We start from the raw sequence: 13207 nt of genomic DNA, 5'->3' as shown, positions 1-13207 counted from the left end.
ATATAGTAAAAATGGCATTTTCTAAATGGCCTCCCATTGGGAGGTTCACTAAGGCATGGTGGGATCTATGCAACCTACAGGCCACTGCTCCTTGCTAGTCTGTTGTTACTATAACCAGAATCAGGGCCGGATGTGGTCAGAACTCTTCGTATTCCTGTGTATTTGTCAGAGTTCTGTTCCACAAAACAGAAACCACTCCAGCTATTTTAAGCACAAAGGGCAAAGGGCTTCAAACAGGGAATTAGGTGCTTACAGTGTGTTCAAGCTGGGCCTCCAGGGCTGACTGCCAGAAGAACAATGAAGAATCCGCCCCCGAGGAGGCTGCCAACTCTGGTTCAGCTGGGAAGATGGGAATTCTGGATGTTTTTCCCTGAACTGTTAGCTCTAGGAACAGCCTAGAGATTAGGTGGCTGTGAATGCTGTCACTGCCAGCTCCAGAGCCATACCTCACCTGTTAGGTCCCCACAAAGCTGCTGACACGGTTGCTGTTACAGAAAAGCCCGAAGCATCCTTGATTGAGCCTGCCACCAGGGGCAACTGGCCTCTGCCTTTTATATCTCCTCTGTGTGCATCTGATTGGTCTAAGCTAAAACTCAGTCCCTTCCAACTTAGAAATGTCATTTTTAGCTGCCCGGCCTCTGGGGTGGGGGGTGAGAGGGTCAGGGAAGAGGGGTGTGTGGAATGCATGCAGAGTAACTATTTTATCCATCACATTTTATTTTGATGCAAAAATCACCTGAGTTTTTCAATGCTGGTAATTAAATCATTTTTAATGAATACCAACAGGCAGGCTGATAATGTGGGAGTTGACAAAATACATCTATGAACAGATTCAGCTTCATGACAAGCAACTGGATGGCAGTTTTTGGTCCACTTCAGTACATGGAAGAAGAGACCATTAAGCCTCCCCCGTCCCCATAGGGGCTTCCCTTGTGGCTCAGACAGTAAAGAATCTCCTTGTAATGCAGGAGACTGGGGTTCGATCCCTGGGTCAGGAAGATCCCCTGGAGAAGGAAATGGCAACCCACTCCAGTATTCTTGCCTAGAGACTTCCATAGACAGAGGAAGTCCTGGCAAGCTACAGTCCATGGGGTGGCAAAGAGTCAGACACAACTGAGTGACTAACACTTCACTTCCTCCCTGTCAGCCCTTATATGAATAACAATTTGTATAGTGCTGTGCTGTATTCAAAGTGGTTAAAATGAGCTTACTGTTACAAATGTAGTAAATGCTTAAACAAACAATATTTCAACACACAGGTTCATACAGTAGAACTTTGTTTTTCTCCCCTCACTTCCCACTGTCACTCCACAGATGTAATTTCAGATAGCATTGTGAAATAAATCAGACTTCATCGTATTCGAAGTTGACTCTTCCAGAATCACATTTGTTTCAGATGATCTACCAAGAGAAAGCTAGAATCAAGGGTTTGAAGCATTTGGACTCATGTGAGAATCTATCCAACATATATCTAGGGTTTAATTGGGCTGGTAAGTCTGATGACTGAAGAATGAGCTTACTATCCACAGCAAAGAGTTCATATTCAGTTTGGGAACAAATATAATTTCCTATAACATATTTTATAGCCAAGTGAACAAATATAATTTCCTATACCATACATGTTTTACAAGCTTTGTGGTAATCTCCGACTTTGTGGTTAATGGTCATATTTATTGCTAATATTGCTAACATTTGACCACCACAAAGTCTGAGATTGCCACAAAGCTTGTAAAACATGTACGGTATAGGAAATTATATTTATTGCTAATATTTTTCCCTGATTCCTCAGTTGGTAAAGAATACACCTGCGATGCAGGAGACTCCGGTTCGATTCCTGGGCAGGGAGATCCTCTGGAGAAGGGATAGGCTATCCACTCCAGTATTCTTGGGCTTCCCTTGTGACTCAGTTGGTAAAGAATCCACCTGCAATGCTCAAGACATGGGTTCAATCCCTGGGTTGAGAAGATCCCCTGGAGAAGGGAAAGGGTACCCACTCCAATATTCTGGCCTGAAGAATTGCGTGAACTATATAGTCCATGGGGTCACAAAAAGTCGGACGTGACCGAGTGACTTTCCCTTTCACTGCTAATATTTAAAAACTCAGTAAACATGAAAAGAGAGGAACTATCATTTATTATTTTCTGAAACACTGTAGGCAAATACTTAAATTTAAATAAGACCTTTGTTCCCCTAGGTTGACTTTCAACAATAGTCCTTATTTATTGTGCTCTTCTTTTCACCAGAAAGTAAATATTCTCTAACTTTTTCTTTTCTGTCTTATGGAAAAGAGTAATAACCAACATTTCTCAAAATATTTGGATCAACAGAACATTTCCTTCTCAAGGCATCTCATCAAGTCCACAGTAATCTGTCATTTTATTTACACTTAGTCAAGGTCAAGTCAGGGAACTAAGCTTCTGATTATTATATCCACAACTGTGTAATATATACACATAGACATTTGTAATAAACACATTTTGTGTATATATGCATGTGCACATTTGTATCATATCATTTTTTTCAAGCACTTTCACATATTATCTCATTCAATTGTCACAAGAAGTATATAAGGAAAGTGGATTTCCTATTATTGTCTCTGAGGAGGCTCAAGAAGGTTTAGTAGCTTTATTAAGTTAACCCAACTAGTAAACAATCAGACTAGATCTGGGGCTTCTATTTCTGGGTCTAGTTCTCTTTTCCATTTTACATGTCTTCATATGTAAAATCATACAGTACCACTGAAGGGCCTTAGAGTTCACATCCATGCCCCTGGAGGAAAGTGGGGACCAGAAAGAGCAATGGAGGTGGTCCTTTCAGTAGCATCTCTTCCTCTTGCAGTTCCAGCCGTTAGGATCTGCTGTTGCTCATGAACAAAGCCTGTGTATGTACAGTGTACCAGGAATCAGGTAAATGTTTTGCAGCTTCTTGTCTGAATCCTTGACCTTTGCTCATCCAGAATTTAGATTCTAATTCGTTTCTTTTCAATTCTCTTAAGAGATTGGAGAACTACCTCTAAAACTTAATGTCTTTCTATTAAAATACTTTTAAATGTTAACTAATTAATTTAGAAAAACCAGTTTCATAAAGATAAGAAATAATCACTGGGACATCTCTGGCAGTCCAGTGGTTAAGACTCTGTGCTTCCAATGCAGGGGGCACAGGTTCAATCACTGGTCCGGGAACTAAGATCCCACATGCCTCAGGGCATGGCCAAAATTTTTTTTAAATAAAAATAAACTCTCTTTTAGAAAAGGAATAATCAGTAATCCCACCATCCAAATATTTCTACCACTGTAGTTTTGAAACTGCACTGTATTTTCCTTTATCTCTTAGTTATTTCAGGCCACTCTAACAAAACACCATAGACTGACTTAAACAACAAATATTTATTGATATTTCTCACAGTTCTAGAGGCTGGGGAGTCCAAGACCCAGGTTGCATAGTGTCTGGTGAGAGCCCTCTTCCTGGTTTGCAAATACTCCCTTCTTGCTGTATCTTCACATGGTGGAGGAAGAGAAGACTCTGGTTTCTTCCTCTTCTTCTAAGAGCACTAATTCCATCTGGGAGGCCCCACCCTCTTGACCTCATCTAAACCCAATTACCTGCCAAAAACCCCACTTCCAAATACCATCACATCGGGAGTTAGGGTTTCAATATTAGAATGAGGGGAGGGCAGGGTAGGTGACACAGACATTCAGTCCTCTTAACATGAATTCTGTCCTTTATCGAGCCATCTTTGCATGAAATGTCCCCTTGGTATCTCTAATTTTCTTGAAGAGATCTCTAGTCTTTCCCATTCTGTTGTTTTCCTCTGTTTCTTTGCATTGATCACTGAGGAAGGCTTTCTTATCTCTTCTTGCTATTCTTTGGAACTCTGCATTCAAATGGGTATATCTTTCCTTTTCTCCTTTGTTTTTTGCTTCTCTTCTTTTCACAGCTATTTGTAAGGCCACCTCAGACAGCCATTTTGCTTTTTTGCATTTCTTTTCCATGGGGATGGTCTTGATCCCTGTCTCCTGTACAATGTCATGAACCTCCATCCATAGTTCATCAGGCACAATATCTATCAGATCTAGTCCCTTAAATCTATTTCTCACTTCCACTGTTTAATCATAAGGGATTTGATTTATGTCATACCTGAATGGTCTGGTGGTTTTCCCTACTTTCTTCAATTTAAGTCTGAATTTGGCAATAAGGAGTTCATGATCTGAGCCACAGTCAGCTCCCAGTCTTGTTTTTCTGACTGTATAGAGCTTCTCCATCTTTGGCTGCAAAGAATATAATCAATATGATTTCGGTGTTGACCATCTGGTGATGTCCATGTGTAGAGTCCTCTCTTGTGTTGTTGGAAGAAGGTATTTGCTATGACCAGTGCGTTTTCTTGATGAAAGTCTATTAGCCTTTGCCCTGCTTCATTCCGTATTCCAAAGCCAAATTTGCCTGTTACTTCAGGACAGAAATGGTATGGACCTAACAGAAGCAGAAGATATTAAGAAGAGGTGACAAGAATACACAGAAGAACTGTACAAAAAAGATCTTCACGACCCAGATAATCACGATGGTATGATCATTCACCTAGAGCCAGACATCCTGGAAAGAAAAGTCAAGTGGGCCTTAGAAAGCATCACTACGAACAAAGATAGTGGAGGTGATGGAATTCCAGTTGAGCTATTTCAAATCCTGAAAGATGATGCTGTGAAAGTGCTGCACTCAATATGCCAGCAAATTTGGAAAACTCAACAGTGGCCACAGGACTGGAAAAGGTCCGTTTTCATTCCAATCCCAAAGAAAGGCAATGCCAAAGAATGCTCAAACTACCACACAATTGCACTCATCTCACACGCTAGTAAGGTAATGCTCAAAATTCTCCAAGCCAGGCTTCAGCAATATGTGAACTGTGAACTTCCAGATGTTCAAGCTGGATTTAGAAAAGGCAGAGGAACCAGAGATAAAATTGCCAACATCCACTGGATCGTGGAAAAAGCAAGAGAGTTCCAGAAAAACATCTACTTCTGCTTTATTGACTATGCCAAAGCCTTTGACTGTGTGGATCACAATAAACTGTGGAAAATTCTGAAAGAGATGGGAATACTAGACCAACTGACCTGCCTCTTGAGAAACCTATATGCAGGTCAGGAAGCAACAGTTAGAACTGGACATGGAACAACAGACTGGTTCCAAATAGGAAAAGGAGTACATCAAGGCTGTATATTGTCACCCTGCTTATTTAACTTCTATGCAGAGTACATCATGAGAAACACTGGGCTGGAAGAAGCATAATATGGAATCAAGATTGCTGGGAGAAATATCAATAACCTCAGATATGCAGATGACACCACCCTTATGGCAGAAAGTGAAGAGGAACTAAAAAGCCTCTTGATGAAAGTGAAAGAGGAGAGTGAAAAGTTGGCTTCAAGCTCAACATTCAGAAAACTAAGATCATGGCATCTGGTCTCATCACTTCCTGGCAAATAGATGGGGAAACAGTGGAAACAGTGTCAGACTTTATTTTTGGGGGCTCCAAAATCACTGCAGATGGTGATTGCAGCCATGAAAGTAAAAGATGCTTACTCCTTAGAAGGAAAGTTATGACCAACCTAGATAGCATATTCAAAAGCAGGGACATTACTTTGCCAACAAAGGTCTGTCTAATCAAGGCTATGGTTTTTCCTGTGGTCGTATGGATGTGAGAGTTGGACTGTGAAGAAAGCTGAGTGGCGAAGAATTGATGCTTTTGAACTGTGGTGTTGGAGAAGACTCTTGAGAGTCCCTTGGAGTGCAAGGAGATCCAACCAGTCCATTCTGAAGGAGATCAGCCCTGGGATTTCTTTGGAAGGAATGATGCTAAAGCTGAAACTCCAGTACTTTGGCCACCTCATGCGAAGAGTTGACTCATTGGAAAAGACTCTGATGCTGGGAGGGATTGGGGGCAGGAGGAGAAGGGGCCGACAGAGGATGAGATGGCTGGATGGCATCACTGACTCTATGGACGTGAGTCTGAGTGAAGTCCGGGAGTTGGTGATGGACAGGGAGGCCTGGCGTGTTGGGATTCATGGGATCACAGAGTCAGACACGACTGAGTGACTGAACTGAACTGAACATGAATTCAGCCAATGATACTTTCTTTCTTTATAAATGTAAACATTTTTAAAAATAATATGAGCCTGTTTATTCTGTATGCAACAAGTTGTTTCCTCTAGAAATAGAAATATATCAGAAATATATTTCTATGTCTTTTGGAATAGTCTTCTGTAAGAACAGTTTTGATGATCATCTCACTGCATGGTGTCACAGTTCACTTCATATCCTGGGCTGGGCTTTTAAGTGATTCCTCTTCTTCACCATTCTAGATAGGTTATGCTGATTTCATTCCCTGTCTCTTATGGAGCATGGAGCTCCTAGCCCTCACTCCATAAATAGCCCCTGGAAGAAGTAACTCTGTGTATCCTATGACACTTCTCTTCCCAGACAAATGATGGTTGATTGGATGAAGTCAGCCAATCAATCAGCACTCAGCAAGTAATCAGTCTAAATCAATCAAGAATTTTAACTAAGAGAACCAGAAAATAGAGAATAGGCATTTCAAATGAAAGATGCCTCACAACCTAATACTTTTGACTAAAAGAACCTTGGCTAAAAAATCTGTGGTAAAGCTCAAGGCTGAATCTTTTTTCTTTTAACCTATTCATGATTATTTCTTAGAATAATGTTCAGAAGTGGGCTGTTAGCTCAACTTTATATATATTTTTAAAAGTTTTGACATGTATTGCCAAATGGCTCTCTAGAAGTTATTCTCTTCCCAACCATCACTAAAGGTTAGTTTTTCCAATTGTATTTCCAAAATGGTATCTCATTGTTTTACGTTGCATATTTATGAATTCCAAGTGGGCTTTATTGTTTTCTGTGGGTATTAGGATTTTGTATTTCTTCTTTTGTGAATTGACATTTGTGATCATTTGCCCATTTTTTTTCTGAAGTAATCATATTTTTCTTTTTGATTTAAAATAACTCTCTATATGTTACAGACTTTAATCTTCATCAGGATATTTTTCATTGTGAGCTAGTGGGAGTCAGAAGGAAGAGTAGAAAAAGATAGACCAAGGATTTGGGTGAAGGTCAGCAGCCAAAAGAGGATCAGGTCAGGGGACACTCCACCCTTGACTCTTCTTCCTCTTTCCTAGACATGTCTTAAATGCGGAATACAGGTGTCGCTGAACACTCATAGAGACTTTCAAAGGGGTATATAGATATAGAGACTTTTAAAGGAGTTAAGTTCCAGATCTTTACATTTTATATAACTTGTTCCTTAAATTGACTGCCTAAGAAATCCTTTCCTATTTCAACTTTCCTGTAGTGTTTCTCTCATTTTACAAAATCTCATTATGGTGATTTGCACTAAGACATGCATATAATTCAACTGGGAGACATGCTATAACTATCTCTACTTCCATTTACATGAACAAGATGTCTTGGTGTTTTTATTTAGATGCATTTTCAAAAATTAAAAATTATTTTTCTTAATAATGAACTATCAAAAGTTGTAATATATCCATGTTGTTTTGATCAGTTATGGCATATGTTAATCAGGATAGTGTAAGCTACCTTAGTAACCAATATACCTAAAACTTCAATGGCTTAACACACCAAAAGCATATTGCTAATTTTTATATCACAGTCCAGTTCAGACAAGGAGGCTCTTTGAGGATTCTCTTCAAAGGGGGCCCTAGATAATTATGCTTCCATCTCTCATCTTTGCCATCTCAGAGTTTTAGGATTCCAACAGGGAAACTGAAGGAGACACAGAAAAGGAAAGAGAGAGAAAGAAATAGAGCTCAACTCACTGTTAACTAGAATAGGAAACAATACATCATTTCTGTTCACACTTCCAATGGGAAACTAAGAAATATAAACTTCCTATACCTCCAAAAAGAGAAAAGGATGTGGTGAACACACATTGTCTCTGCTACAGGTATTTCCAGTAATGATTGTCATGACAACTTAATCCAGATGATTTAACAGATCTTGTGACTACAGATTATTAAAAAAGCTTTAATTTTACTTTATTTTTATACAGAAGTATGGTGATACAGTTGATAAAGAATACACCTGCCAATGCAGAAGACACAAGAGACGTGGGTTCAATCCCTGGCTCAGGAAGATCCCCTAGAGTAGGAAACGGCAACCCATTCCAGTATTCTTGCCTGAAAAATCCCATGGAGAGAGAAGCCTGGCAGGCTAGAGTCCATGGGCTCACAAGGAGTCGGACAAGACTGAGCACAGATGCACTGTTATGTGCATGAAATAGATAAATATTCTTAATCACAAAAATACAATTTATTGGGATACAATTATGGAAATGAATAGAAATAAAAATAAAAGGAGAAAACAAAAAGATGTAAAATTGCAACTATTACTCAGTGGATGATAGTGGATATCAATTTGCTATAGTATTTACATTCTCTTGGAGTTATTATAACAAGTTAAGTAAATATCACTTTAAAGGGCTTCCTGGACAGCTCAGCAGTAAAGAATCTGCCCGCCGTGCAGGAGACACAGAAGATGTGGGTTCGATCCCTTGGTTGGAAAGATGCCCTGGAGGAGAAAATGGCAATCTACTCCAGTATTCTTGTCTGGAGAATCCCGTGGACAGAGGAGCCTGGCAGGCTAGAGTCCATGGAATAGCAAAAAGTCAAACAGGACTGAGTGCACATGCACACACACCACACACACACACACACACACACACATCACTCTGAAAAAGCCAGTATGGACAACAGACCATAAATTATACCCTTTGCTACTATTCAAGGTTTTGATAAAATGTTTTATATTACAACATAAAACTGAAGGAGGGTGCAGTTTTTCAAAATATCTTTAGGAGATAGTGAACAAAAGCATAGCAGCCCAGTATCCTATCCTATATTTAAAGAAACATTATTATATTAAACATTAAACATTATTATATTAAAGAAACATTATTTTTTTCTTTAAAACTATCAAGAAAGAAAGAAAAATACACTGTTAATGGAACTGCTTCTGCCAGACTGGACTTGAAGATGCCAAGGGTTGCAAACCATGGTAATTTATGACATAAGCTTCCCAGAAAGTCCAAGGATAGAGAGTGCCAAGTAAGAAATGTATTTCTTGGCAGAGTTCATGTGTCAAGGTAGCAACAGACCCACAGTGAGCCACGCCCTGCTTAGCTTTGCGATCAAGCTACCTTAGAATTTAAATCTTCCCCCCTGAAGTCGGTGAATTCTTATTGCCTTGCTCATCAGCTGATCATATTGAACCACTCTCCCAGCTAAATAAACATCCTGCCACTTTCCAGAAGAATCTAAAGCAGCCTTTTTGACTGTCGAAGAAGATGGCCGTTTTAGACAGGGGCCTAGCTCTCCTTCCTAAAAAGGCCCATTGACCTTTATTGCAAGTGAAATAGCTTATGGGAACAGTAAATGGCTAACCTCACTGTACCATAAAATAGAGCTTGCTACAGCCTCTCTTCTCTCAGCCCTGGCGAGAAGCCTGTAATAGCGCTCCTCATAAAAGCCTCTGTGCCATTCCCCAGGTGCAACCCTTTACAGAAGCACAACTAGGGAGTTTCCAAAATGGCTTGAAGAGAAGGCCATTTAAGAATAATGCCAACTATTTAGCAGATGTTTCTTGGCCAGAATTTGACTTTTTTTTTTTTTTGCATTTGCTCTTTTGTAACTAGTATAAATGACAGCTGAATATACCAGAAACATAGAAGAGAAAGCTTACATTAAAAGGCCATTGAGATCTTAACTCCCCGACCAGGGATTGAACCTGTACCTTCTGCATTGGAAGGTGAAGTCTTAACCACTGGGGGAACAGCCAGGCAAGTCCCACAATATCTTTGGTAGGCTGAGGTCAGACCCAAGAATTTGCATTTCAAAGGCTTTTCCAAGAGATGCGGCTCTTGTTGACCCTGGCTGCACTTTGAGAATGATTGCTTTAAATTGTAGCATGACTAGAAGAAGCTGATGGAATTCCTTTAAAACAATCTGCTGGGAGTTGCCAATGCCTTCTTTTTAAAATTAAATGTTACATTAAAAAAAAAAAAAGAAACAATACTGTATAGCAAGTTTAATAAAGACTTTAAAAATGGTCCACATAAAAAAAAATCTTAAAAAAAAAGCCATTGAGAATGCCATCTGATTTGGAGATTAAAAAATAAATTCTACTCTCTGAACCAATGAAGTTATAAAATAGAAATTTTTGTCACGTTTTAAAAATAAATACATGATTCTATAATACTGATTGAGTACCAACCATTTGCAAGGTAGAGTGCTACAGGAACTAAGAAGAAAGATATCAGCTTCAAAGTCAGGAATTCAGAAAATCTTTTTCTAAGCAACACAGTTATCTCCTTCACATATTGTATTTTCATCATTTTCTCCTTTATTCCTTTATTGGTCTCTCTCACCCTGAGACTGTAAGCTTCATGATTGTTGAGACTTTGCCCATTCTGTCACAGCTGCATCCCCAGGGTTCAGCATTAAGCCCAGGATACTGTAGACTTTCATCAAATTTTGTCAAAGAATGAGTAAATTCCCACCTTCAGAAGGAGCATGGTAACTCACAAGGGGCTGGAATGTACACCCCAAATATCAATAATATTCATTTATATATTCAGAAAAAAAAAAGCTCAAACAAACCATAAGGGACTTAGCAGGAATGTTCCCTTTTCACTTTTACTATCAGCATCTACATATATTTTTAGAAAAACAAATATAAAACTGTAAAATAAATGTAAATTTAAAAAAAAAACACATAACTTTGATATTCCTAAGAATAAGCTTCACCTTAAGCTTGAACATAAAGATAATGCATGAAAAATTATATTCTTGACTGATGCTTCTAACCATCATGTGCAAAGCATCTGTGACCACAGATGGATTAATACCTACTACTCAACCTGTTGTTTAGTTTATTTTGTTTGTTTGGGTTTTGTTATACTTGCTTTTTCTTTTCCAAAAGGGGTAACATACTATTAATATTATGTGATATGTATTTAGCTGAAAAGAATATTAAATAAATTTGCTCAATCTACAGCTTTATGAAATTCTAGTTTATATTATTAACATTTTATTAGAAAAAAAACTTTTACTTTCCTTTAGGCATGTTATTAAGTTTATTAAATCTTTATTTACACATTCATTTGGAATTTTGGAATCACATGGTCTCCTGTCCCTTTCCTTTTTTTAAAAAAAAATATTTATTTATTTACCTGCTTTGGGTCTTAGTTGTGGCCTGTGTGATCTAGTACCCTAACCAGGGATCAAATCCGGGCCACCTGCTTTGGGAGCTCGGAGTCTTAGCCACTAGACCACCAGAGAAGTCCCTCCTCCCCCTTTCTTTTCCCTTCTCCCATGAGAGAATATCTCTGACCTAATTTCAGAAAGGGCTTCCCTGATAGCTCAGTTGGTAAAGAATGTGCCTGCAGTACAGGAGACCCTTGGTTCGATTCCTGGGTTGGGAAGATCCCTGGAGAAGGGATAGGCTACCCACTCCAGTATTCTTGGGCTTCCCTTGTGACTCAGCTGGTAAAGAATCCGTCTGCAATGCAGGAGAGCTGGGTTCGATCCCTAGGATCTTCTAGGGAAGATCCCTTGAAGAAGAGAAAGGTTACCCACTCCAGTACTCTGTCCTGAAGAATTCCATGGACTGTTTCCATGGATCCATTGGGTCCAAAAAGTCAGACACAAATGAGAGTTTCACTTTCAATTTTAGAAAAGAAAGTATGATTACGGGGTCAAAACTATAAAAATATTAATGCCTCCTGAAGCAAGTTTTCAGTTTGTTTTTTAGAGCTTAACTTGTTTGATTTTGCAGCACCTTATAAGGTATAAATATATTCATTTCATACAACCCTCAACGGCTTCAAGCAATACATATAATGTCTTAATTTTTGGTTAATTTACACCAAGTTGCCCTCTTTAATCCTAAAATAAACCCATCTTCTAAGACATATCTGTTTGTTTACTGATAAATATTATCAGATTTAGAATCCCTCACTGGAAGCCTTCCTACATAAGGAAAAATGTAGGTTATACTTCTTTCCTGAACAACACTATCACATAAAGCTTTATCCTTGTTGTTGTTTAGTTGCTAGGTCGTTTCGACTCTTTTGAGATCCCATGAACTGTAGCCTGCCAGGTTCCTCCATCCATGGGATTCTCCAGGCAAGAATACTGGAGTGGGTTGCCATTTCCTTCTCCAGAGGATCTCCTCAACCAAGGATCAAACCCACGTCTCCTGCATTGGCAGGAAGATTCTTTACCACTGAGCCACCAGGGCAGGTCCACAAATCATAAGACACTAGGTGAAAATGGACATTGAAAAATATTTCGATGTACAGTCAATTCAAGGGTGACTGAACAGTAGTGTGGGGATGCGACATACAGGTCTCTTCCCCAAGTGTGGTGAATCACTTGGCTGGCAGAGAGCTCCCCTGGGATAATAGCACCACCAAAAGAATCTCTTGACACTCACTAATCTAGGCTGATAGCATCATTTAGATGGGCTTAGAGACAAAAGAATGCCAAGGTCAATGTATTTGTAGCAAGTATTAATTCTTATCAATTTAAAAATGAAAACCATAAATAACATTTAAGACCATTTTAGAGAAATCATATCATAGTCCAAAACTATTATATAACTGTTTTCTCTTTTGCATAAGGCCTTCCATTTCTTATAGACAGTTAACACTAGTTATAATCATAGGTATTTTATCTTCTGCTTCAGTTAACTTTATATCATAAGCATGTTTCCAAGTTTGTATAGAGCTTTCATAATTATTATTTTTAATGACTATGTGAAGGCCATTTGATTAATTTTATTACTCTGTCTATGCTCGATGCCTATTATGCTCAACGAATCCTGATGAGACATAGGATGAGTGCGTGTGTTCTCAGTCACTTCAGTCGTGTCTGACTCTTTGTGATACCATGGACCGTAGCCTGCCAGGTTCCTCTGTCCATGGGATTCTCCAGGCAAGAACACTGGATTGGATTACCGTGCCCTCCTTGAGTTTAGGATGATGCTAGTCTAAATGCTAGTGCCAAAGCACCTCAATTCAAATGTAAGTTTATTAACATCTATGCCTTAGTTTTCTGGTCTGTAAAATGGGGTTGATGACAATGCCAACGGCATGGGTTTGTCATGATTAAACGAATTAATTTTC

The sequence above is a fragment of the Bubalus kerabau genome, chromosome 2 (genome assembly GCF_029407905.1).
Source record: "Bubalus kerabau isolate K-KA32 ecotype Philippines breed swamp buffalo chromosome 2, PCC_UOA_SB_1v2, whole genome shotgun sequence".
Lineage (NCBI taxonomy): Eukaryota > Metazoa > Chordata > Mammalia > Artiodactyla > Bovidae > Bubalus > Bubalus kerabau.
The sequence above is the reverse complement of the archived record's forward strand: the minus strand, read 5'-3'. Positions refer to the sequence as shown.